The following is a 27,064-nucleotide window of genomic DNA, read 5'->3' as shown; positions in this document are numbered from 1 at the left end:
CAACATCCCTTAAAAGTTAGTTAATGCAATTAAGGCTCATTGTAGAAACACAAATAAAAAAAAAAAAAAAATATATATATATATATATATATAAGATCTCGATAATAGATAATTTAAACCAATAATAACAGATAAAGGATTAAGACAAAGATGTGTTTTTCTCCTTTCTTATTTAATTTTTTTGAAAATAAAAGGTGTAAAAACGGAATTTTTAAATATTTATTTTTTTTTTATTAAAAACTAAAAATTTACATACAGTAAATACTGAAATCCATTAAGAAAAGATGAAATATCGGTATACATCAAGCAGAATACAAAAATACCAAAAACGGGGGTACCACAAGTGCAAGATTAAAGGAAAAATAAACACACATGAAGTTAAGATTGTTCTAGATGGGAAGGTCGTAGAATAGTAGGTGGTCACATCAACTGGTGCAATACCACCGCTTTGCCTATTGGAGGCTTTAAGTGGTGAAACCAATGTTCAGTCCCCAGAGCAACGTTTCCGGCATCCCCTTCTCACTCCATCTCCTTCAACCAATTCACGATGCTAAGTATTATATGTTTCGATACTTTTCGGTTTTCATTAAAAAAAAAATTCAAATATTTAGGAATCACAATTTCAAACCGAGAAAGAGACGTGATATCAAGAGAATACACGGGATTATCAAGAGAAGATTTGGAGAAAGAATGGAAATCAAGTTCACATAACATTACCTCAAAAGTAATGCTAAGATGTGGGAGTGAAACATCGGTGCTGAAAAAGAGAAACATGAGATTTGTGAGAGTGATATTAGGGGTATGAGAGTAGACAAACAAAGAAATGAAAATATCAGGAAAAAATTAAAAACAAAGAATTTCGTTATGAAATCCAACTGTGCCAAAATTGAAAAGAGCACATGTCAAGGAATAAGCTGCCAAGCAAGCCATGGATTATAAAATAAGAGGAAAGAAAGATAGGGGCAACTTCTGATAAGATGAACAGATCAGTTTCATATTATCTGATGACTAAAGGAAAATAGGCACCTGCCTAATCCTAAAACATTCTCGAAGAAGAAGAAAAAAGCATTTCAGATTAAATTTGTCTCTATTACCATTGAAGTTTTCTCTTGAAAGATTTGCGGCTTGTTCACTTCGAATCAGGACAGTTATTGAAGGAGTTCAGAAGTATCACAGATTCTTGTCCTATGAAATCACTGGAAGGACTTTTCGAGTCCTTCCAGTGATTTCATACGAGTCCTTCCAAAGAGATTCTGGTTAGGAGACGTCAGGACCCCTACCAGATATATATGTGTAATCATGATATATATGTATAATCATGATATATATGTATAAACATGTATAACCGTGTTTATGCACGATTATACACGATTTAAAAATTATTTTAATTACCTGCATTACTAATCTACGTATGGAGATGTAAATTTCAGTTTCATCTAGATTGAAATTCTCAGATACTGCCATTATTTCATCATAACGAAAATAACACTATTGCAACTATAAAAGGCACTATACGTGCTTTCATAGTTGCAATAGTATTGAAATACTACAAAAGCCAGTATTCCTGCCTTTTATAGTATTTATCCATGATATGCCAAACCCTCCAAAAAGGTTGCAAGGAAGGCCCATGGTGTCCTATCGATGATTTATCGAACATTTTCTAGTAGAGATAAGGACGTCATAATCCTATTCTATACTGTGTTCAAGAGACCGCATCTGAAGAAAGACATTGAGCTTTTTGAAAGGGTCCAAAGACGGGTAACTCGCCTGGTGAGGTCGGCAAAAGGACGTCCTTACGAGGAAAGACTTCAAATATGTGGGTTGGAGAGTTTGGAAACTAAGCACCTTAGAGGAGACTTGATTGAGGTGTTTATGGCTCTGAGAGGCATAAGTAAAATGAATGAGGACAAAATTTTCACGGTTGTAAATGATTCTGGAACTAGGAGCCATTAATTCAAGTTACGGGGTAGGGGGGGGAGATGTTTAGACTGGATTGCAGGAAGTTTTATTTTAGCCAGCGAGTTATAAATTACTGGAATAAGTTACCTACATGGATGGTAGAGGGTGACAAACTTGAGGAAAGGAAGGGAAGGGAAATTCAAAGGTCAGCTGGATAGTTACCTACGGGAGGAGGGAAACTCATAGGTTGTCTATTTCCTTTTCTTTTATTTCTTCTTATTATTATTATTTTATTTTATTATTATAATTTTTTTGGCTGGCGTAGCATAAGCCATAGGCTTCCTTGCACCACGTGGCCATTGCTAATACTAACTGCATAGGCAAGCAAAACTTAGATTACAATATAGTTTAGGGCTGAAGCCTCAGGTTATGTAAAGAGTGAACTAATGTACAAGTTAGTGCAACTGCATCATTTCAGTACATAGCCAACTACTTAAGTAGTTATATATGGCATAATTAAGTATATCTCATATTGTGAATACCTTCACAACGAGTTGCCATGATATTGCACTACCTCGAATAAGTAACACTTCTCCATAGGAGAAGACTATTGTTACTTATTCTCGGCGGATACCATCACTCGTACGGCACCGTTTCGGAGCTTATTGGCTCCGCATCAGTGGGTGGGCAGGTACACTGGTGTTGCAATGATGACAACCCAGTTGCGAAGTATAAGTAGTTGGCTATGTACTGAAATAATGCGATTGCACTAACTTGTACATTAGCAAGCAAAACTTTTAATCGAACTCACTCTACTCTACCTTTTTTGGTGAATAACTGCTCGTTGAAGCTGATTACTGCCGAAGCAGTATGCAGTCTACTTCTGAGATTCGTGAGAGTGTAGATAGATGTGCACTCACGAGGATACTTATAGATAACAAAATTTAATCGAATAACATCTTAGAAGTAAATCAAACGAAAAAAATAACGGAGGATAATCAAAGCGTATATCAATATAAAACCTTCAGAAAACTGCCATTAAAATAAAACTGAAATTCTTTAAGGCGAGCATTGATTTCCTTTTCTGTTACAAATTTTCTAAAATGTTATTAGTCAGCATTATGTGAACAATCCGGTTCTCTTTGCTCTGCTAATAATATCTAAAGCGGCATTCAAGAGACATTTCCTGTAATTTTATGAATACAGGAAGTTGTTAATCAATGGCCCCGATAGAAATTAAAACCAACGAAAAAGGAATTCAAATGATTGCTGCGCGACTCGCTGTTAGTATCGATATGTTTTTCCACTGTCGCAATTTATCTCAATTTTTGTGCAGTAGCGAATGAAATCGCCAAGAATTTTAAACCCGTTTATTATATTTTTTTAAATCTATCGACCAGACGGCGACCTTTGACCTTTAACACGAGCATTCCAGACGATCTCCATAATTTGGTCGCCGGTGTGTAGTTCAGTTTGTACCCATTTACAGGCTACTGTTCTTTCAGCACGCCATTCTACAGTTAAGTGCGCTCTTAGTGTGTGCGTGCTACGGATGGAAATTGTAAGACCCCAGTACGTTTATAAGGAGGCTAATATGTCTGTTTAGAAAATACCGAGACTTCTCGAAGAGCCGTACATACATCGCGAAATACAACAAATTCCCGAGAGAAAGTGTTCGAATCTTGTAAAAGGCCGCTTTATCAACCTCGCCGTTGTAATGACGACAGGTCCCAATTCGCATCAAACACGTGGTTATTAAGAAGTAATCCGCTACATCGCCTGCTCTGGGAATGGCTTCGTATAATGAGTACCGTAACTGTGAAAATTCTTAGGAATCTCGCATAAATATTCTTTCTGCGGCACAGGGATATTATCTTGGATTCACGACATCCAGTTCTCAATCTACAAAACAGGCTCACGTGGTCTCTTGGTACTACCAGCGAGGATAAAATATTTCCAGAAGTACGCCGGGATACACAGACGCTCATTTGATCACTCTGCCATAAATATTATGCCGCACGCTTCCCCGTCCAAGAAAATTTATGAAGAAATTTTCATTACTAGCAGTCCATGAGCAAGCATCTGGTGATATTTTTTTTCTCGTTGCAAGAGCGAAATCATTGTGGATAATGAACGAAAAAGGGGTGGGTCGTAATGTCTTTTAGCGCATAAATAACGCATTTCCGGATGTGTTTGGCATTTTTTTTTATAGAAAAATCCTGTCCAAGTTTTAACAGAAGAAAAAACATCAACTGGTAGTAGCTTAAAAGAAAAAATGTCTCCACTAATTAATTATTTAATTTAGGTTAATCGAAACCAATAGAAAGCTTAAAAGATTCGTGCTTAGCAAATACTTCTTAGAAGAATACCCGAAAACCATTGGAATATCAACAACAAAAATCACTGTAGATTCGATACGATATTAATGTCTTTGCTAACGGAGACTGTAGGTAGGAAAGGTTATAATGCAGCATTATAACATTTCTCGAGATCTCATACGGATCTGGCCATCACCTGAGAAGATGGCCTTATGTTGTAACAACACTTTAGCGCAGAGAAGTCAAAATATGTGCTGCCACATGGGTCATATGACATCAGTTGGATGGAATTCATAACTCAAAGTTAATAAAGAAAAGGTTCTTGACCGGTGCCGCCGAAAATCCCGAAATACCGATTATATGAATTAATGTACCACATATAATCTCAAATCCCTGGACTCCTAGTAGAAATTACGGATATTCGCATCTTCCACTCCGTACAAATTATAATTCAGCGTGCCTAGGGTTTATGTGAGGGTTCATTGATACACCTTGTTGTGTACAGCGCATTATGGACTGATGCAGACAAATTTTCTGAAAATATGACATTAGGACAAAAATCCTGAAACATATTCCATGATCCAAATTTAGCCGTCTGTAGATCAAATTTTATTAATAAAATTATAATACTTGATAGTATTGGAAATTACAAGTCGTGATGAAATTTATTTGAAGCGCCACCTTGATTAGAGCCGATGACCAAGTAATTGGTGTTAACTCGAGAAATAACTTATGTAAAGTGTGATTTCTTAATACCCTAAGCTTAGAAGCCGTTGTCAACGCTCTGCGACCTAAATAGAATCAGTGAACTTCGTAAGGTTATCTTTAATAATTTTATGTATGGGCCTGTTTATTTATTTTATCGAGATTGAAACTAATAGCAATAAAATATCACCGTACCTTGTCATGATCATGTCGTGAAGATCCCCTCGCCAGTTAGGATGAACACAGATGATTCCAGTCGGGGATAAATAATATAAAATGACAGCAGAAGCTATGAGAGATCGGTGTTGTCAACGAGAGTTAAAACTAATAACCAAATTACTAAATAATTTTCATATGAAGATTCTGTATTAAATATCTCACAAATGCGTACCAAAGTTTGATTTTCCTTTATGCGAATTTTTAAAAACATACATTTGTGTGAATGTGTCGAAATCAAATGCTATTCCAGTTCACCATACGCACCTGTAAAGCAATGTGCACGCTTTATTATAATAAAAATATGACATTTTATTAACGAGCGTTCTTTTCGTAAAAATTTCCGTGACGAATAATCACAGTTGTAAAGTACTAAAATAATTATTAGAGGACGGTTAGAGGGCGTTTACGTGACTTAAAGCTCATTAAAATTTGTATTTATTTCGAAGCGCTTAATAACATAAAAATGGGCAACAGATGGGACTTAATTATGTCATCTCTTGTAAATAACATTAAATATTTTAACGATGTATTTAAATGTGCAAATTAATAATCAGGTTGTTCAGCTGTTTTTAATTTTTTTTTTAAAAATATTTCTATGTCAGTATACATGCTTTAATTCCTTCTATGTTCAGTATATACAGCTACGTCTTTATGTATACGACAGATATCATAAATTTGTAAAGCGATCCGTTTAAAGAACACTAGCACTTTTTTTTTTTTTTTTTTTTTTTTCCTTCTATGAAAAAAATCAATTAAACATGAATTTTCCAGGAATGTAATTTAATTCTTTACTATTTTTTTTTGGTATTTAAAGGATAGCTCAGTTATGAAAATAAGTATCTGACATGATCGTTGAATGTAAAACTGCTTATAAAAAAAAAATGTTTCTGTATTAAAACAACAGATTTCTGAGGAGTTAGAATTAGAATCCTCTGAAGAGTTAGAATTACTGTTTTTGATATTTATATAGCTAAAGAAAAACATTTTTTTTTAATTTATAGCGGTTGGAAATCAAATATCTGTGGACTCCTTTTCACCTAATGAAAGTAACTGACTGATGCAAGAAATCATATGCAGACGTGTTTATTCAAGTGTCATACACGGATCTTTTTAAATACAAATGTTTTTAAGCTTATCAAGAAGCTTTCGTGAAAGTTTACAACTAATATACGATTCCCTACACAATAAGACTATTCGACACTTGCCAAAAAACATCTCGACATTTGCAGTCATATACTTGTCCAAGTGCACATTTTTCAGTTCTAATGGCTCAGTCAGCGTAAAGTATTAATAGACTGCATTACACACATCCTAATTGAATAATTCTATTTGAAACTAAACGCAGCATTTGTTATCGCATAGGACCGTTAACACCAATTCAAAACTATTAACAGACAGACAAATATGCTAACTACTTAAGAATAAAGATCACAAAAGTCAGTAAATATTATTAATATATATTACACATTAAAGACGTTCACTAATAATATGCCAAATTGGCATTCTGTCCTCGGCGTTTGTATTTTATTATTATTTTTTTCCCCGAGACTAACGAAATAATTTCGTAAAGTTCATTTTCGTTTCCTTCGTTTCCAGTCACGAGTCCCAAAATATACACTGTACTCCCAAAAGTACTCGGATACCAGTATTGTTCAAGGAAATTGTGTTTAATCAGGAAGTTAACGCGTGGGCCCAGCCTTCACCTTGACGACATTCTGGGAATACCTGCGCCCCAATTATGGCTCTCGTGGGTATAGCACAAATGACACAGAATTTTGATGGGCCTCTTTCAGAACGTTGTGAGTTGATCGGTCTCAGGCGAAGGTAGCATGGTTTTTTTTTTTTTTTTTTAACGGAAACTCGGGTTTTTCGTCCAGCAAAACAACCACAGAACACACGCAGTTTAGAAACATTACATATGGTGAAATATGGCCTAAGTTGCTTTGGTTTCTCTGTTACGACAATGGAAAAATAACCGATAGCACGCACAAAAATATGACTTATAAAGTTCGAACAGTCCAATACGACAAGGTGACATATCAGATTACTCGAACGGTTAATTTAAAGTTACAGATAATATTAATAAGGCAGAATGATGCAAGAAAGCCAACCTTCTTGTTTTTTTTTTTTGCATCGGGCAAAAATAAATAATTAAAAATAAAAAGTAATAATTAAAATAAAACAGAACCTTCTTGCCACTCCCAGAAGGTAATCATCCAATTCTGCTTTAAGCTCACTGCCTCAACCACGTTTGGTGGAAGTTTGTTCGAATGTTCGACAACCCGCTGCCCACAGGTGAACTTCATGAGAGGCAGTCTTCTGTCATTACCTGATATTTATGTCCCCTGGTTTGCGTCTCACCCACGAGGGAGAATAAACTTTCCTTATCCATTTTACTCAATCCCTTCAGTGTCTTTTACACCTCAATCAGATGTCCCTTTAAGTATCCAGTTGTCAAACTTTGTACATTTTTAAATCGTTCTTCATATGTGCATCGTTTTGCACTGGTCACCAATCTGGTCGCTCTTCTCTGCACCCTATCCAGAAGTTATCCTTGAATTATCAAGGTTTGCTTATATTAGTTTTTTTTTTTTTTTTTTTTTCTTGTACTTGTGCGACCAGTTGCCCAAAAATGTGAAAAACTAAGGAAAAAAAAAAGGATCAAATATTTCCTATTCTAATTAGATGCATAAATTCGATTTCTTCGTTTCCTTCCCCGAAATCTGCATGGTTCTCCCCACGGGAAAGAATTTCCTTAGGGAAAGAAGGAAGGAGAGGGATGGGGGAATTCTCTCACTGCTAGTTTTTGGTGTATAAATGATGTATGCCGTGGGATTATAAATTTCAATTACGCCTCTGATTGTGATATTGAATTTCGTAGGACTGCAGTGCAAACCAGTTGAAGTTCAAGAATAAGTTAAAAGAAATATATAAAATTATAAACTTTAAAGGAAGAACGTGAAATTCTTTTATCAGACAGTTTGTATGTAGTTAGTTAATGACGTTAGCTGGAATCAAATAATGCGGGTTTTTTTTCCGTTGCCGGTCCGCTGTATTAATAGCATTAAATAGCTGTACTTTTGCTAAATAGCATAAAAACTAAATTGCTCTTTAAATTTCTCACGTCTGTTTGCGCTCGTTTTCATTTGTTACAAAATCTCGTTGCAAAAAAACGGTTTGCAATATCTGTAAAGCGCCTGAATTCTATTAAAGTTAATTAGATGACTGTAATGATAGTTAATTACGTTCATACATCATATCAATAAGTTAAAAAATTAATTAACAGTGGAAACGAAACAGAAAATGAGTTAGCAACGTACGAAAGAATTTTATCAATATCCAGCAACACGATTCCAGAGAACTGAATGTTTTTATATGGAGTTGAGGTTGATTTCTTTCTTTTCACTTATCCCCGCTCCTTTCCTCCGAATTCAATATCTACAAGTGTCTCTTAATGTTTCCTAAGCACACCGCATTTCAAGATGCCCCATTTTTCAACGATTATGTCAGCCAATTTAATTCAATTTAAATATGGTGTATACTGAGAGATTATGAACTCAAAATGTATCTTTAAGAGGTTCTTCTTCATTACAAAGGCGGATCCCACGTTAAGCGATAATTATTTCATGGAGCACCGTGACTAAGAAAGAAAGAAAGGCCACAAAAAAAAGAAACGTTTCCGTAAATAACAAACTCCATTTCTATATTTTGGCTGGAATCCTACTCTGGAGTTTTTTTCCCTTGGATAACTAGAGATTCGTTTATTCACAGATTCCTCGAACTAATTTGCTGCTACTCTAGAATATCACTGGGAATAAATTGGACTAGTGGCCTTTTAACACTATCATAACATTCTTATTAGCTTAATTTTGACTTTTCTCGCATTATTATTGTATTCAAGAGGAATTACAGATAAGTATTCAAAAATTTATAAACTCATTTACACTTGAACAGCAGATGTTTACCTGGCTAAAATACATGATAAGTACTTTCGGTTCGATAAAGAGGATAAAAAAAAAATCAGACGGCTAATAAGTAATGCCTTGATTTAAACAACTTTCTGTTGAATTTATACAGAAACTTGTTTGTTTAAAACAGAGAACAGAAAGTTGTTTCTTTACTGAGAAGGTTTAGGCTTTTCATAGCCGAGTGAGCAACGCATCAGTACGGTATTACATGCATTTAGTTTAACCATGGTTCGAGCAGACGTGTCCGCTAAATACGGCAATCTTCTCGTATTTCTCTCTCTCTCTCTCTCGTAAACGCCTCTGTCCCTATGGTACCGAACTGATTCTTTACCTGAGTATAAACAATTTTAAACTGATTAATATATTAAAGTTGGGTTAAAAACTTCCACTATTTAAAATCCAAAAGATAAGGAATATGCCTTAAGATTATCCCCAAGCCATTCTTCATTCAATGAATAACTAGAAATATTATTATTAATTTAATTAGATTTAAATAAACTACGGTAACTATTATGAAATAAAAGTTGCGCATGAACAACAATCCTATCTCATTTTCATTTGTGAAAAGTGTAAAAAAATCCAACTGAAGCTCTAGCTAGACGTTCTTGTTAAAAAGAAGAAGAAAAAAAAATGGCAACTTTGCTAAATCTTATTCCATCCGAAACTTAGGAGGCTCGGTGCGTTTTAAGATGCAAAAAGGATGTCGGTTTTTATAAGGCATTTTGATTTTTCGAGCTAAATTTTCCAACGCCAATTTTAAACTAATTCCCAATAGTCTCTGTCTAGACATTCAGTAGCTTACTTAAATCAAGAAATAATACAGTCGAAGCTCTATATAACAGCCCCGGGGAATGAGAAAACGGTCGTTATATCGAAAGGGCGTTATATCTATTGTTCATAAAATAGCATTAGTTTAATGAGAAATTGGCCGGGACCAACCACATAGGATGTTATAACATATGGGTCGTTAAAAAGAGGGTCGCTATAAAGAGCTTCAACTGTAATACAGTTGAAGACATTTTTTTCATGTTTTGTACAAAAACGTCATTCACAGTATGTACATGAGACTCTTGTAAAATTCTGTACTGTTATAGGATTTTGAGTTTCATTCCCTATAAGCAATCATATTTGGAACTGTACCAAATATCAACTGCTCTTTCTTCTGAATATACCAAATCAGTGTTACGTTTGCTCGTATTTGACATTTTATTTGGACACTTTAAAAATATGACAGATTATTTATAGCATTAAATGACTGAAGTCTTTGATTATTTATTAGCATTAATGTTTGAGTTGACTTAAATATGGGCAAATAATTAACCCAGAATGATGCTATAGAATACGTGGAATAATTAATGTGCAAGCACTACTGCATAATGAATGCATACTAGTACTACGGTACTATTAAGGCTAATGAATTATTGACGTACAAGACAATCGCCAAATGAACTGACCCTTGAAGAATAATTGTAAGCATATTGTGAGCATCCCCATTCAAATTGCAATGGCTTCTAATGTTGCCTTTAATTGAAATGCCCCGCACGGATTGGCAAGTATTGCGCAAAGCTCAAAGTGGTCCTAGTTTAATTGGTTAAACGAATTTCCATGCGTGTGTGTGTATTGATAATGTTTTATGATTGAACCAAAAAACTAAGATGATCATGACTTTGTACTTGTCACACTGTGGCCAGAAAATCACAATTATAATCTCATTTTCAGTTCAACACGGCCTTCTTTTGCAATATTCTAAATCCCATTTTATTTTCCGATTTTATTGTTTTGCAATTGGCTTTACTAGAGAAGGTACAGTAGCCAGATAAAACCTCTACAAATCTTTAATTGGATAACTAAACCACGAACTGTGCGATGATCTTCAATCGATTTTCTTTACGTGGTGAGAAGTAGAGATTTCTCTACTATAATGAAGATTAGTAATTATCCCTAATTGCTGCTGCAAAACGATATGATTTTGTCCCTTAGAGGCAGCGGTAGCGCTTCTAATGACATTATCACTAACGCAGCTTTTATCTTTCTCGAAACAGGTAATTTGATGGAAAGATCCCAGAGAGTTGCTTAGCATACTTGAGTAGTTAAAAGATCCAATCAGAGCTGAAGCTCGATATTTAGTCTCCACCCTCCCATAAGAAAGGATTGGGAGACACTTCTCATTTATTTATTATAATGATTATAATATTGGGAATTCTAAAACACTATCGTAATATCACTATAGTTTATACTGACGCTTAATACTGAATCCTTAATTCTGGATTTCGTGTTAACGAAACATTTGATGTGATGAAATTCATTTACTAAGTTGAATTTATTCCTCTGAAACAAACGTGTATTTGTACGCATTTAAAATAATTAACTATTTGCAATTTTATTTTATTTTTCTACAAAAAGTAAAGCAATTCTTTGCTTTTGTGGAAAGAAAGTAGAATGAAATCCACAGCTGATACTACAAAAGCAGAGAATTGCTAGTATTAGCTATGAATTTCATTGCGAATTGCAATACTGATTTAAATTAATCAATACCAGTTGTTTAGTTCATTTACATGCACAAGTTAGAGATCTTGTGCGTAGAAATTTATTTCTTCATGATGTACATTTAGTGCAGGCAATATTTGAAATTTTCTAGTGAAATTTGTTGTTTAGCTATATTATAGAATAATATACAGTAATATATAGAAGACAATATTTAGAATTTGAAATCCTTATTTATGATTATATTTCGTGAATTCTTTACTGCAGGCTCAATAATATCATTTAGATTTAGTCAGGTCAAGCTAAAATCCAATTACGAAATCTATCTTGGCACAAGACCTGCTCGTAATTCACTTTTTAACATGCAGTATGAGTACTTTGTAGAATAACAGCAGTTATTTTGCTAAAAAAAACCAAATGCTCTGTCAGTATTTTTCATAAAAGAGGAAGCTATCATCAGTGCAACATTAATGTTACTGTGAAGCGACTTCAGGTGTAAGAGTTATCAAGAAACTGCTTTTATTCTTTTAAATTAAAAGAATTTTCTCTCATCCGTATAACTGATTTGTCACTGTTAAGGATTACTACAAGATGGTAATCTGCTTGGAGCCGTTTCTTTTGACCATCATCATGTCTGTGCTAAGAATTTAAAAAGTTATTTCTCTCTTCTTTTACTTTTCATTTAAAATGTTATCATCCGTGTGAAGATATAAAAGAAGCACAGGAATGGATTTTAGAACTCCAAAGTACTCTGAGCCATTAGCTTTCACCAAAGAATAAAAAGAAAATAAATGTTGTTGCTGCCAATTGTTCCATATTTAGAAATACGATCAGCTACGAATGGACTAAATGAAATAATTACACGACTCTTAAAAAATTATCACTCTGTAGCTCTTCATTGCCATCAAAATTAGCTTAGCTTTGCTGAGTAGAGTTTCACAGAACAAAGTAATGGAAATTGTTCAGAACAAATCTGGTAAGCTTAATCTCATTTACTGATCATTTACGGTAGTTCTGCATGCATAATAAACCAAAACGATGTTATACAAAATCAACTTCGTTTGACTGGGTCAGCCGTACACTCTAGTCTAGAGAATACTGGTTACCCTGTTCTTCCCAACTCAAGTTCTCGTTGATCCACAAAGCATATTTTTGTTCTCTCAAAATCATTCCCCTCCAATCGATAAATGAGATTATTTTTGATTTTAGTTTTAGTAGGCTTCGTATGATGGAGTGACTATGAGTAGGTGGGATAACATAAGATGTACAACGTCACTCGAAGAAACTTCTTGAAAATCAGAGAAATTACAAGAAAGTGACGACCAAACAATGAATGGAACTTATATAAAGTATAATCATATCTGCCATTCTTAATTAGCAAAGGCAGCGAGTCAATGGCTGGCGCTGCGTATTAAATAAGCTGCCATCAGCAAACTGAATGGAAAAGTATTGGAATCCAATCGATGACAAGAGGAATTTGAGACCTTTCAAGGTAACTGAATTAGAAGGTCAAATGGACGCAGTCTTTTTAACAGGCAGACATATAAAAGGACTTCAGAACATAATTTACATCAATATAATTATATGTGCGCCTTAATATATTTACATCAATATATTTATGTGCACTTCGTGTGTCATACATCTGAAACCGCTTTCTTGTTCTTTGTTCCTTAGTCCGTCCACTGAGGATGGACTATGACGCGATATGCACAGAATAACGTTTCTTTTCCCGATGTGGAGGAATTTATGTATTGAAGTTAATACTAACTTCCAGATATGGAATTGGAAATTGTGGATTGGTCACACACACACACACACACACTAGAAGCACTTCTGTGGATTTCTAGGATGACTGTTTTCTACAGTAGCACGTTAGAGAGGCAACAAGAGGAAGCAATACTCGATCTATTTATCAGCAGTAATTCTTCCTGCATTAAGAATCGGCAAGTAAAAGACCCACTGGGTGGCAGCGATCACAGTGTACAAATTTTGAATTTAATTAAAGACATAACTGCTGTCAAGAGTAAAGAGAAAGGTTTTTGCTTTCATAGAGGTGACTACAGTGGTCTCACAGTTTTTAAATTGTGTGCAGTGTTACCAACAGCAAATTCTAAACGGGAAGTAATCAAAGAACAACTAGGCTTTTCATACCAACAAAGAAATACTGTTCAAGGATTAGACCCAAATGGATGTCAGATGAACTATTGAGACAAGGGGCAGAGAAGAAAGGAGCATGGGATGAATACAAATTATCAGGTAATACAGAAGCCTATGGTAGATATAAATTAGTCTTTAATCAAGTCACAAAGGTGGTTAAGGTAAACTAAGGCAGATTATGAAAAGTCTCTGGTAAAGAATTAAAGGAAAAACAGCAAAGACTTCTATGGTTATATTAACAGTAGAGGGAAGGGGCTGAATCACATTGGGCCACTTGATGTCTATGGGTTAATGGCTGATGACCCTGCTCAGGTTGCAGACAAATTGAATAGGTATTTTGTATCGACATATGAGGAATTCTTTAGGGACGGGGATGCCAGAAGTCTATCAAACTCTACTGAAGAGCTAAATGACTTTGTGATAGCTGAAAGGAAAGTGGAGGAGAAATTGTTGAAGATGGACATAAAAAAGGCACTTGGGGGTGGATGGAATCTATCAAATTATATTAAGGAAGACAGCAAAAGAAGTAAGCAAACCCTTATCCAAAAGAAAGAGTGCATCCTTGGAGTCAGGGGAGGTCCCTATGGCCTGGAGTTCTGCGAATGTATCCTCAATTCATAAAGGGGATCAAAAGGCGACGTGAGTTATTAGACCTGTTAGCTTAACGTCTGTTCCAGGAAAAATAATGGAATCACTGGTTCAAGAAGTAATGCAGGACAGGCATGCAGCTATACTGCAATCACAGGATGGATTTTTTAAGAGGCGGTCTTATCTAACCAATCTGATAGGTTACTATGATGCAATGACCAAGGAACTGGATGCAAAAAATAATTTTGACATCATATACTTAGATTTCAGGAAGGCTTTTGATACTGTTGCACATAAAAGACTGCTGTACAAATTAAGCAACGTTAGGGACATTAAGGGCACGTTACTGCTATGGATAAAGGAATGGTTAAGTGGAAAAAGACAGAAAGTGTTTTTTTTTTTTTTTTTTTTTTTTGTAGTTGTTGGTGCATCGGCTTCTGTGGCCATAATGCACCTCCCAAGGTTTTTGCAGTACTTTGATCCAAGCCCGAGGCGGGATTCGAACCCGCGATCTTTGGGTTGCCAGGCAGGCACTTTACCCACCCGGCTAGCCCGGTCGGCCAGAAAGTGATTATCAATGGGCACTACTCTTCTTGAAGAATGGACTCATGCTTCAAGAATGGACCCAGTACTGAACCCCAGGGTTCAGTACTGGGTCCATTCTTGTTTTCAATATTTATCAATGATATTGATGATGAAGGTATATCAGGATTAATGTCTAAGTCTGCAGGTGATACAAAGGTTGGCAGGGTGGCTAACGACAGTCATCACGGTGAGCTGATGAAATAAGATCTAGGAATATGCTGAAAAATGACAATTGTAGCTTAACATTAACAAATGCAAGGTATTGCATATCGGTAGCCTCAGAGTAACATCAATTCTGTGTTACTCCACTCAGGTGGAGAATGAAAAGATCTGAGGTAATTGTGCAGTCAGACATGAAATTGTCTGAGCAGTGCATACATGCTGCCAAGACAGCGCGTGAGGTTTTGTCAATGATATACAACATTGCTAGCAGGAAGAAGGAGGTGATTAGTTAGGCCGCTGTTTGTTTGTTATTTGGTTTTTAGGAGCATTAGCAACTAAGGCCATGTTGCTTTGGGGATATGCGGTGGTCATTCCCTGACCTTTTCGCATCCTCCGTATTTGGTGGTCACGGGCTCGAACCCCGGTCTAATCAAGAAGCGTGTGCTACGCACTGCTGCTCCTTCCCACCTAGCTACGGAGGCGCCTGATAGGCCGCATCTTGACTATTGTATACAGATATGGAGGCCTCACTTTAGGAAGGATGTAGATCTGCTGGAACGGGTGCAGAGAAGAGCAACCAGACTCTGTGAAGGGAACAAAAGGATGCTATTACCTAGAAAGAGCTTCAGTCCTGGAAATTGCAGCATCTCGAAACTAGGCACCTGCGGGAGATCTGTTTGAAGTGTTTAAAGCCTTGAATGGATTGAGTAAACTGAGCGTTAACGGCATTCTCGCACTTGCTGAGACTACACATATGATGGGGCATAAATTCAAGATGAGGAAGGATGGTTACCTTCAGCCAGCGGTTGGTTGATTGTTGAAACAGGCTTCCATCTGTTGTTGTTGTTGTTGGTTTAATGAATATAAGGAAGAACTAGAAAAATCGTTGGAGAGTACGGGTAGGTGAACTTCGTAGAGGTTTTTTTTTTTTTTTTTGGCTGATGCTTTTTTGCATCATTTATTACTACTACTAACCCAAGTTATGCCTAAGAAAACTTTGTGAAAGATAAATCCCGTTTTTAATAAATTTATCAGGAAGACAAGCTATCATTTATACAAAACTATTGTCATTAATTTTTTTTTATCAACCAGTATTTTATCTCTTGCGCAGTTTTAATATTATCACCTAGAACGTAACTAATTTTACTATGCTTTTCGAATATTAGGTTTCGGCATTTTTCAGACTAACCTTGTAATGAAATGGTGCTTCACGGAAGTGTTTCACGCATTTCATGGGATACCCACCTAGTAACGGGTAAGCTCTCACGGGTAGGTTCGGATAAGGGCAGTCACATGGCGAGGCATTGAAATAAAAAAATAAATAAATAAACTTTCTGTTTATACTCCGGTACGACAACCAAGTCAGTAGAGTTTACAATAAATCGTCAATACAAATATTTATCGTATTTAGTAGTCACGGGCTTGAACCCCGGTCCACTCAAGGAACGCATGCTATGCATTCTCGCTCCTGACCACTGGGTTACCTCCACAGATATTTCCATCCATGCTTGCTGCACCGCTGTCCATAATTCCGTCGCATTCCTGGGTGGAGGATCCAAAGCTCGAACGGACCTTTCCACAACATCCCAAATATGCTCCACAAGAGATTCATGTCCGGTGAACGTGGAGGCCGTTCCATGGTATGGTGTTAAAATCTGCGGAATGCTCTTTGAACCATGTTCTAATCACCACGGCTCTGTGGGGAGGCGCACTGTCCTGTTGGAAGCGTCCATTGCCCTGTGGGTGCGCGATGACCATGCAGGGATGCAGATTGTCTGCAAGGATGGAAGGCGCCTCCGTAGCCAGGTGGGAAGGAGCAGCAGTGCATAGGACATGCTTCTTGATTAGACCGAGGTTCGAGCCCGTCACCACCAAATACGGAGGATGCGGAAAGGTCAGGGAATGACCATCGCATATCCCGGAGCAATATGGCCTTAGTTGCTAATGCTCCTAAAAACCAAATAACAAACAACAAACAGCAAGAATGGACACATAACCTGGACCGTTCAGAGATGCGTCTAGACGTACCATAAGTCCCAACGTGTGCCAGTTGAACACGCCCCAGACCATTACTGACCGCCCACCTGCCTGAACAATTCCTTGTTGACATGACGGTTGCATAGCTTCGTGCGGTTTCCGCCAGATACGCACCCTCCCGTCTGCTCGAAATAACTGGAGATGGGACTCGTCGGACCATGAGACCAGTCTCCAATCATCCAAGGTCCAGTGCCAATATTCTTTCGCCCTGTTGAGGCGTAGAGTCCTGTGTCGCGGTGCCATTGCATGGGTTCAAACCCATTTTTTTTGTTAGTTGTTGGCGCATCGGCTTCTGTGGCCATAATGCACCTCCCAAGGTTTTTGCATTTTACTCTGATCCAAGCCCGAGGCGGGATTCGAACCCGCGACCTTTGGGTTGCCAGGCAGGCATTTTAACCACCTGGCTAACCCGGTCGGCGTTGAAACCCATGCAATGGGACTCTGGTGGATCGGCGACTCTCGTAACCTATTGCGGCTAATGATCGCCTGATGGTCTTGGTGGAGACGTTTCTGGCACCTCCGTCCGTTGAAGTCGGCGGTGATTTGTGCCACTGTTGCGGTCGACGGCCACGTTCATCCACAACCTTTTTCCGTTCATGGCGCTGTTCACAACGAGATGTTATTCCTGAAATGGCGTATTCTCGATACACTCTTGATACAGAAGTGCAATTTCTGTACCATCTCCGCTATAGAGTGACCTATGCGTCGGGCACCTACTATCATTCATTTTTCAAAGTCGATTAACTCACGACGTTTATCCAGAATGACATCGAATTACCGTCTATGTGAATGGAGTGATACAGTGTACCTATATACCTGCCAAGCGGTGGGTTTACCCACTAGCGAGATGGGCGACAGCGTTGCGTTGCTCAGGTATCCCATGAATTCTGTCCTTTCAGTGTGTGTGTGTGTGCGCGCGCGCGCGCGCGAATACATTAGCATCACTCAACGAAATGAGAGTCTTTATATGTATGAGAGAAGGACAAGAAATACAGAAGAGAAATTCAAGAAAATGTATACAAATATTTTCGGACTCAAATTCATAGAATTATTTCGAACTCTTCCGCTTTAAAAACTCTTGAACAAGTGAATTGATAGTAAATTACCAACAGATCATGAGACCATTATAATATTGATCGGGTAATAAAATAAATGTAAACAAATGAAAAGTAATAATAATTACTAAAGTCTCACAGTATTGTAAATGTAATTTTTTTTAATTTAAAAATGTTCTATAGCAACTATTTTATTGTAACTTTACCATTCATTGTAGATGAATGGTACCATTTATTCTTTACCATGCATGTCTACTAGCAAATCTGCTGTTTAGGGGCAAAGCCATTTGGCTAAATAAACTAAAATTATTAATAGGGCATATTGAAACAAAATCTGTATGCTAAGGCCATCATCATTATACTGGATGGAAAAATTCTTAAGGTAAACACATTACGTAAACCGTGTACAGATTTTAACAATTTTAGCTTATCTTATAAATGTAATAAACTTCAGTAAATCAGCTGCCCATTTCATTATAAATTTAGGCAACAGTTGGCAAACGTTTTAAAATTTCAGTTGAGTGCTTGTTTTTATTAGTTAATAATACGACAAGATATTTTTAAAATTTATCACTTCCAGATGTTAAAAAGGTAATTTTTAATAGAAGAGTAAAAGTTAGCCGGCCCTCCTGAGAAGAGGCCCACAAACATGGCTCTAATTATCTAAAAGTTTTTAGTCAGGCATACGACATAAAAGTTATATTAAGCAACATTTTGACGAATCTTAAATTGTCCAGCGAATAAATGGATGATAATAATAATAGGGAAGAACTCATCATATTCCACTACAGAGGCGATATGAAACACTGCACAGCATCCACTTTGAAGAGCATCGCGAATTTTGAAGCTAAGCAAATTCGGTTATTCGCCAACTGCATTGTGAGCAGACATGTAGCAGACATGTCTGCATTTAGATGCACACAGCTTGAAGGCGACCTTCACAAACTTGGCTGTAATGAGAGACCCTGAAAAAATTGCTTCTCAAAGATGTGGATAAAGAGGTGCAAATGTGAGAAGACAGCAGTGACATATTCATGCATTTCTGGTAATTAACTCTTTCCATTTAGGAGTCCAAATTTCAGTAGTTTTCATTGGATGGACGGCCTTGAAAATTTAGAGCAAATAAGAAACCTAAATCCCACTTAATAAGTAGAGTGCGGTAAGACGTAACATTCGGTTGTCAAGTTAAAGCTGTAAATATTGTTGTTTTGGTTTTTCTTTTTTATAATTAAAAATTCAGCGTGCACATTTAAATCCACGTGTATATTTTCATTCAGTTTAAAGTAAATTGAGAACTATATACATATAGTTCTCAGTTATTTGGAAAATGACTCATTTACCTTTTATAATACATATTCATCATGTATTTTAACAATTTCTGAGAGACGAATTGAAAGAAAAGGTCTGCAGAAAGTTTCAGTAAACTTTAAAAAGTGTAAATTCCTCTCATTTTGCTTTATTTAATACATAGAAATTGCTTCATTCAATAATTTTTGCTTTGTTTCTGGGTGCTGATGTATTAAAGTTCCATCCTGTTAATGTAGTGAATATTCCAACATGGTTACCCTGGCTCGGTTCTCGAACAGGGAAACCTCAGTAAAAATCATCTCAGTTAAGCGTTATTTTTAGACCGCATATCATCAATTTACCCTTTTTTTTATTCCCGTTATTATGCTGGCAAGTGGCGCAACCTTATCGATGATATGTTATCTAACTCAGAAAAGCCCGGAGAATATTATATACGAACACGCAATGTTTTAAAGAAATCTCAAGAAAAAGAAAATAAAGACGGAAGCAGACGGATGCCCATAGGATTATATTAAATCGGAATAACACGCAGAGGAACTGAGAGAAAATTACCCGATACCGAGGGTTATAAAGGAAAACAGGCATCGATAGAATGCCAAATAATTGCAGTAGACCGCCGCTATCAATCATGGTAAAAAATAACTGATACCGGCATTTAGAGATCTGAAACTGCTAACTAAGTCCCAGCACTGCTATACAAAGAAAAAGCTTTAATAAGGGAAAACGCAGTAAGTCGTATCGCATTGATAACACTGGCGTCGTTGATTTGGCTTGCAAGCTTATAATAGCCAACAGCCATTAATTACTGTCGCGCTCAGTTCTGGTATTCTGCTAGTATAATAGCATTGTGAAATGAGTCATTTACTCTTGAGGAATTGAAATATCGTGCCCGATAGTCTACTCCAGTAATGCTGAGGCAGGGAAATGGACTGCACTGTGTTTCTTTTGTTTCATTTTCCTTTATCAGAGGAATAAACAAAAATTGGTACTGTGCAATGGAAGGTGCCAGTCAATATGAAGTCGAACTTTTATTTTTCAGGAACATAAGTCTCCATTTTATGCTTGTGGACAGATACCCTTGTTATTGAATGTCTTAACGTGTAGTTTTCGGGATATAAAGCTGAAAATATTGATTCCAGCAACCATTTTTCAAAACGACAGCCGGTTCTTCAACCGAAAGCGAACTCCCATTTCATTTTTACTCTCAGCAGGAGTTAGAGGTGCGATTTTATAAAAATGTATGCGTGGTATGATGACATTTCTTTATCTTTGAAAACCCGTACAAGTGTCAAGAACTGTTTAAAAATAGTAGCTCAGGCGTCGTTGATGAGTATCGGCTTTGTAGACTGATCGTATCAACAACAAAGATACAGATCAACTCACTGACCAACTTATTCAGAAGGATGACGCATTAATTGCAATAAAACCTCTAATAAACTTAATATCAACCAACAATTCAGTCGAAAACGTGTGATTGCTAACAACAGGAGTTATTCTGCAGCGGTTGTGATGCACAATTGTTGCTAAAAGATGCACTTCGGGATCGCCAGTTCAAGAGTGATGCTGGAGGTTCAAAATATGATGCGTAATTGACTGCACTCTTTATCAAACACTTTCGTGTCTAACGGAATGAGGCTAGTCAGTCACAGTAATAAATAGGTAGGGGATGGTAACATTAAAAATGGTAATTAAATAATGAGTGAATAGTGAGTAAATAAGTTACTCGTAACCGGGTTTTCAGGTAATGCAATCAATAGTACTAATCTGCCTTTTGACCCTAATATAGATACTCTGTTATGGACAGCCAACGTCAACAATGACATTTACAAATGATTTTTTTTAAATTATAGATTAAAACGATTTAATTTTTTTTAGTTCACTTTTAATTTTTCGAATGGAAAGAAAATTTATCATGAAAGTCTTCATCCTACAATAATTAAACCGAGTTAGTCTGAAAACTTTGAAGACATATCCGCTCATTCAGGAGGAAGGCTAAAAAAAAAAAAATTCAAGTCTGCTTTATCTATCTTCCGCCGGAACGCAGTGCAGATACCAGGACCGAGCTTCATGTGTGGATTTCAGAGAATCTTGGCACTGATATTCCCATGATTGTAACTGGCGACTTTAATATGCCTAGCATAAGATACGATCATGCTGAAGAACACCTTGATGCAACCCTCCAAACCTTAGGACTGACCCTACTTGATACGCTTTCGACTAGGGGAGAGCAGCATTTGGATTTATTATATCATAATCTGATAAACATAAAAAATGTCACCCCTCAAACTAAATTCCAGTCAGATCACAACCCAGTATGTTGTGAAATTTCCTTATCCAATAGTGCAGGTGAGCAACGCATCGATGAGCAAACTCGTCAAACCAAAGAAGATATACTTTATCTTACAACATCTAATTTTGATTAGTGTGAAGCTAACCAGATTAATTAGTAAACACTTAGTGTTTAGTGTGAAGCTAACCAGACTATAGTGAGAAGGAGTTGAGTCCATGAAATTTAGATGTTAATTGACAACGTGCGTTTTGTTTAAAGAGGACATTTAACTGATAATATTAGTAATCTTTCATAAACATGACAAAAACATTAACATTAAAAAATAAAATATACATACATATATGTATATATATTATCAATGAGTGCTTTGCAGTATTATTTAAAAAAAATTATTGTAATATGGTTTAGATTCAAATTATTTATGCAACCTCTAAATTTATTAGATGTTATACACTGATGTGCAAAACTTAAGGACCAACACTATTTCTAAAGGTTACAACCACAACCACAAAATCTTTAGTTAAGGTACTCTTTACTGATGACAGTAGATTCAGTCTCAGCAGCGATTCTGGACGTCACCTAATCTGGCGAGAGGTTGGCACATGGTATCACCCTGCAAACGTCACTAAACTTCGGAAAGGGATCGATATGGCAGTCGAGGTGTTCTCGTCTGGGGAGGTGTTATCTTGGATGGACGTACACAACTCCAGATACTGGAAGGGGGTACTGTAACCGGTGCACGCTACTATACTGAGGTAATCCTTCCCCATGTGCGTCTGTTCCCAGGTGCCATTGGCCCTGAGTTTGTGTTTATGGATGAAAACGCCACACCCCATCGCACTGCAGCTGTTTATATGCTTTTGGAAAGTGAGGACTTTGTTCGTATGGATTGACCTGCCATTCCCCCGACGATCTAAATCCCATCGAATACATATGGGATGCTCTGGGGAGACGCCTAGCGGCACGATGGCGCTGACAGAAGAATGGATGATGTTACCGCAAGAACTTAACAAGATTGTTCTAAGTATGGATAGGCGGTGCAAAGCCTGCATCGACATTAGAGGTGGCCATATCTCCTACTGAGGACCACTTCTTCCCTTTGTTCCATCTTTGGCATCTGTATCATGGCAGCCAGTGCTATGTTGCCACTTTTGAATAAAGTCGCTCTGTACCGTTTTGTTTCCGTTGTTGTTTCCTTCATCATTTCTGTACCTTATGAGGTTCCTTTGGTATGCTTTTCCCAAATCCAGGCCCTCCTATGAGAAGCTACAGGTGAAAACCTGACTGGTCCTTAAATTTTGGACACCAGTGTATTACGTCAAGTTATATTTTGGTTATTCAACCTCAAAATTGATTTCGCAGAAACAGAGAACCCCTTATCGCTGTTTTACTTTCAATTTGGGTAGTTCATCCCAGACGAAGTCACCTAGATTGTGAGTAAACAACGATAAGTTTTTTATATTATCCTTTTGTATGCTAATTTTTGTACATTATACAAATGTATTATCCTATGCGTTTTCTCTAGATCTATCGAAGTATATATCTTAGCATGATTATCTTACTGTTATCCTCCCCATAATATTATAAAAATACTATATAAAGCGTATTTAAATTTTATTTTATTTATTATTTTTTTTCGGGAATTTCGGTTTCAGTCTGTTACTCCATTGCTGGAACGACATATAATGCATCGTTTGAAATGGCCGATTTCGTTTTGCTGACTAAATCCAAAGTCCAGACAAAAATAAATTCATCTTCTCTACAGGATTTGTTATTTCCAGTAGTTGAAGGGCTATTAATGCTGTCTGTAATCGCTGCAGACATATGACAACCAAAGGGGCATTGCTGTCTGCCAATGCAGACCCCTCTTACACACACACACACACTCCTCCACCCCGGAAGGAGGCTCAGTCTCATTTCTGGAAACCGATGATAGTTTACTAAGTATCGATGTGACATTCGCATCGTGGTATTATCGACTCCTTGTTTTACCTGTAAACTTGGATACCGACGACGATACGAAGGCAGGCGTTGTCTGTTTCCAATAGCGACACACAGGAAACGACAGTTTCCACGTGATTCGCTTACTTTGTGAGATTCCAATTTGAAGGAGCAACAGCGTGTACATTGACGCTCTCCTTGGGTGACGGTGAATATGCTGCGGAATACAGGATGTTACCGTAAACGGAATCCCTGACGCTGCCAGAATCGTTTCGTTTTTAATCTTCCGATACGTACTAGTAAGGACACGCTGGGATGTTGCATCCGGCCAATTAATGTGCTCCTTCAAATGCTCCAGGAAACATTTGATGGGTTGAGTTATGTTTGCAGTGACAGAATACGCTGTAGCCGACCGTTTTGCAAGGTATGTATACTGCAGAACGTTTAATTGCCGAGTCAAGGTGGTCTTCCCATGCGTATTTCAATTCATTTTTGTTTATTTTCACCTCTGAGAGCTGAGCACCCTAACTTCCTGTGTACGTTTTGATAATCTGTAGCTTTAGCAACACTCCGACATCCCTCTGACGAGTTATTGTAATATAATCAACGTACTTAAAGCGCCGCATGCTATTTAAATATCCCTTTTCTGGAAATAAGTAACTACTTCAAACTCATCATTTGCACTCTAATAGATCGTAATCGTTTATAATGCTACAGCTACAATAGAGGATTGCAAAAAATAAGGAATTTCTTGCATTCATTGGCAGTAAGTAAAAATAACTCATTTTCATTAAAGATGGCTAAAATTAAAGAAATTTTGAGAATGAAATTGTTATTATAGCTATTTCAGTTTATTTTAAAATAATGTTTTTTTACAGCTTAAACTGCACCATTAGATGTTATTTAAAATGTCGTTTTAAGATATTTTAGAACTTGCACAAGGAAAACTAAGGCGAGGCGGAAGTATATATATCTATTATGTATTTTGTGTTCGGCTTTCCCTGAGTTTCGGGAGAAAAGACCGACTAATTCGGCTACGGTGTTAAAAAAAAAAAAAAAAACTATAAATGTTCTTCCGGTCCTGACGTATTTCTCAAGTTGGCTGGACGACGGGAATGCAACCTGCCTTTTGCCCACAACGTGAAAGAGCCACAGTTCTGTCAGCAAGCTACACGCGAGGTCCTAGACTTAATTGTAAGAGGTCACTTCATTTTTAACAAGCAAAAACTGTGCAACCAGACCCGTTTCTCTCATAGAATAGCGAATGTTTTAAAAGTTTTAAATATTTTCGCGACCTCTCGGCATATTCAAGCGCACACACTCCTTTTTGAAAATTCGATTCTAAACATTTCTAGACTGTGAAGTTCCATAATCTAACTGCACATTTTACGTATGGGCATTACTTGTAAGTTACGTGACCGTCCTTTCTTGTGATACTCCTTAACAGTATTGCATTACCACTCGTCGGACGTTTGGGGTTTGACTTTTAGAGACTGGAGGAATTCTCCATTACAAGGGACTTTTTATCACTCAGAGCTGTTGCTAGTCGTTTTCAAGAAAGTATAAAGATTTACCCCCTTACATACGTGTAAATGAGAATAGGCTAAATTTACTGACAACACCTCATGGTCGTAGTAGAATCCTTGGCGCTTATCTGAAACAATCCAACCTATCTCAGTCTTAGTTTCCCTCTTTGTCTTTGGTCCTCCATTTTCATATTAACGTGTCTGATTGGCTCATTCTCTTTTATTCCCCAGAGATATCCTTTCCATCGATTTTCTTTCGCTTTAATGATATTCCCAAGGCTGAAATGCAGTACTGCATTCGGTTTAGTATTCAAAAACGTGGCAACTTGTATTATTAAAATTTAAATCTATGATAATTCATATCAATCTATTATTATCGGGATCTTTATTCATCAGGGGAAATGCTGGAGTTGTTTTTCAAAGTGGAAGCAAATACAAGTCAGTTAACGTACGCAGTGCGTCATTTCAGGGGCTTTAGCAAATAGCAATAATTCATGATGTATAAAAAAATAAGGCAACTCATCGACATGAAAATTTGTTACAAAGATTCATGGAATATTCTAAGTAAGCATTGAAATTTTGAAACAGATAAGAGTCCCTGTTCCAAATTTATAGTAATATTTCTGTAGTGGAATGCTATGAAATCAGAATTGAACTCAGAACCATCCCAGGGCCCAACAGAATATATGTTGAAAATTTGACAGCAATCCACATTTTTCTTGTCGATTAATACGAAAACATGCTTTAATTTTTTCTGCTTTTCCCAAGGACCAACAGAAGAGCAACAGGTTAAAAAAGTGCCCTCGATACGACTTTTCATTTTAGAGTAACACCGTAAATATACATCCCTTTATATGAATATTTATCTGTGGTCGAGCGGGGAGGGGAGACCCCACAATTGATTTTAAAAACTTTCCATGGATCAACGAAACATACGCTGAAAATGTGATATCGATTGAATTTTTTCTTATTAAGTAATATCTAAACATCCGATAACGTACGAGTACTTCCGTTACAAGTTGGGTAATATACGCATGCGCTTCATTTAAGGCACAAACTTCTTTTTTTTTTTTTTTTTTTTAATTTATCGAATTTTTTTTTTTTTTCCTGTCATTAGATGAAGTGAAAAGTAAATGTAGTTATATTCTTATTCAATTAATTATTAATATTGTTACTTTATAGAACGCTTAATAAAACTATAGTGTACCGTTCTTAAAACTTCTGTTCAGTTTAATTGCAACTGTATAATATTTATTACTCTTCTTCGCAAGTGACATCAAGTTAACGAGTTTTACAAAAGAATACACGTGAAGCGTGCACGGACTGTCTAAAGCTAACGATAATGTACTAAAACTCTGTATAATCTATGAATTTCTCTTTTTTTTTTTTTCTTCATATAATTTGTATGGAATTTTTACTTGCTGTGGATAGCAGAGCTGTTAAAAATAAGTTTCACATTCTTCTCATTATATACTTAATATAATGTAATAACGCACATGGTAAATAACTATTTTTAACCAACGATTATCGATAACGAAACGTCTTCATTACATTCAAAGCTAAGGAATTTAGAAACAGTAATTGCTAATAGAAAATAAGCTGCTAATACTGAGAAATAAATATTGACTTCCAGAAGCTCAGAATATCTTCAAAATTTGGACGATTCTGAGCCCAGTTCATCACAGCGTTATTGAAGAGAAATTATCCTAAACTCGCAATACCATATCAGTGATCCAGGGTGAGGACCTCAACACGATGTACCACTTCTTGATTCCAAGAAAGTAATTAGATCCGCCCCATTCCAAAAATACAGGGGTCATAT

General features: G+C 36.6%; 1 protein-coding gene across 7 annotated transcripts in view; it reads left to right on the top strand.

Moving 5' to 3' along the window:
* The window catches only part of LOC150077338 (potassium voltage-gated channel protein Shaker-like), a 319,999-nt gene that overhangs the window by 50,871 nt on the left and 242,064 nt on the right, over window positions 1–27,064 (top strand). Inside the window, exon 1 of one of the 7 annotated variants that reach the window (XR_016547721.1) lies at window positions 24,048–24,140. The exons of the other annotated variants lie outside the window; for them this stretch is intronic. The gene's annotated coding sequence lies outside the window, so the exon portion shown is untranslated. Of the gene's footprint in view, window positions 1–24,047; window positions 24,141–27,064 lie in introns of those variants that run through there. 7 annotated transcript variants of the gene reach the window in all.

The sequence above is a fragment of the Mastigoproctus giganteus genome, chromosome 12 (assembly GCF_048544385.1).
Source record: "Mastigoproctus giganteus isolate SK-2022 chromosome 12, ASM4854438v1, whole genome shotgun sequence".
Lineage (NCBI taxonomy): Eukaryota > Metazoa > Arthropoda > Arachnida > Uropygi > Thelyphonidae > Mastigoproctus > Mastigoproctus giganteus.
This window is presented reverse-complemented; position numbering and strand designations above follow the sequence as displayed.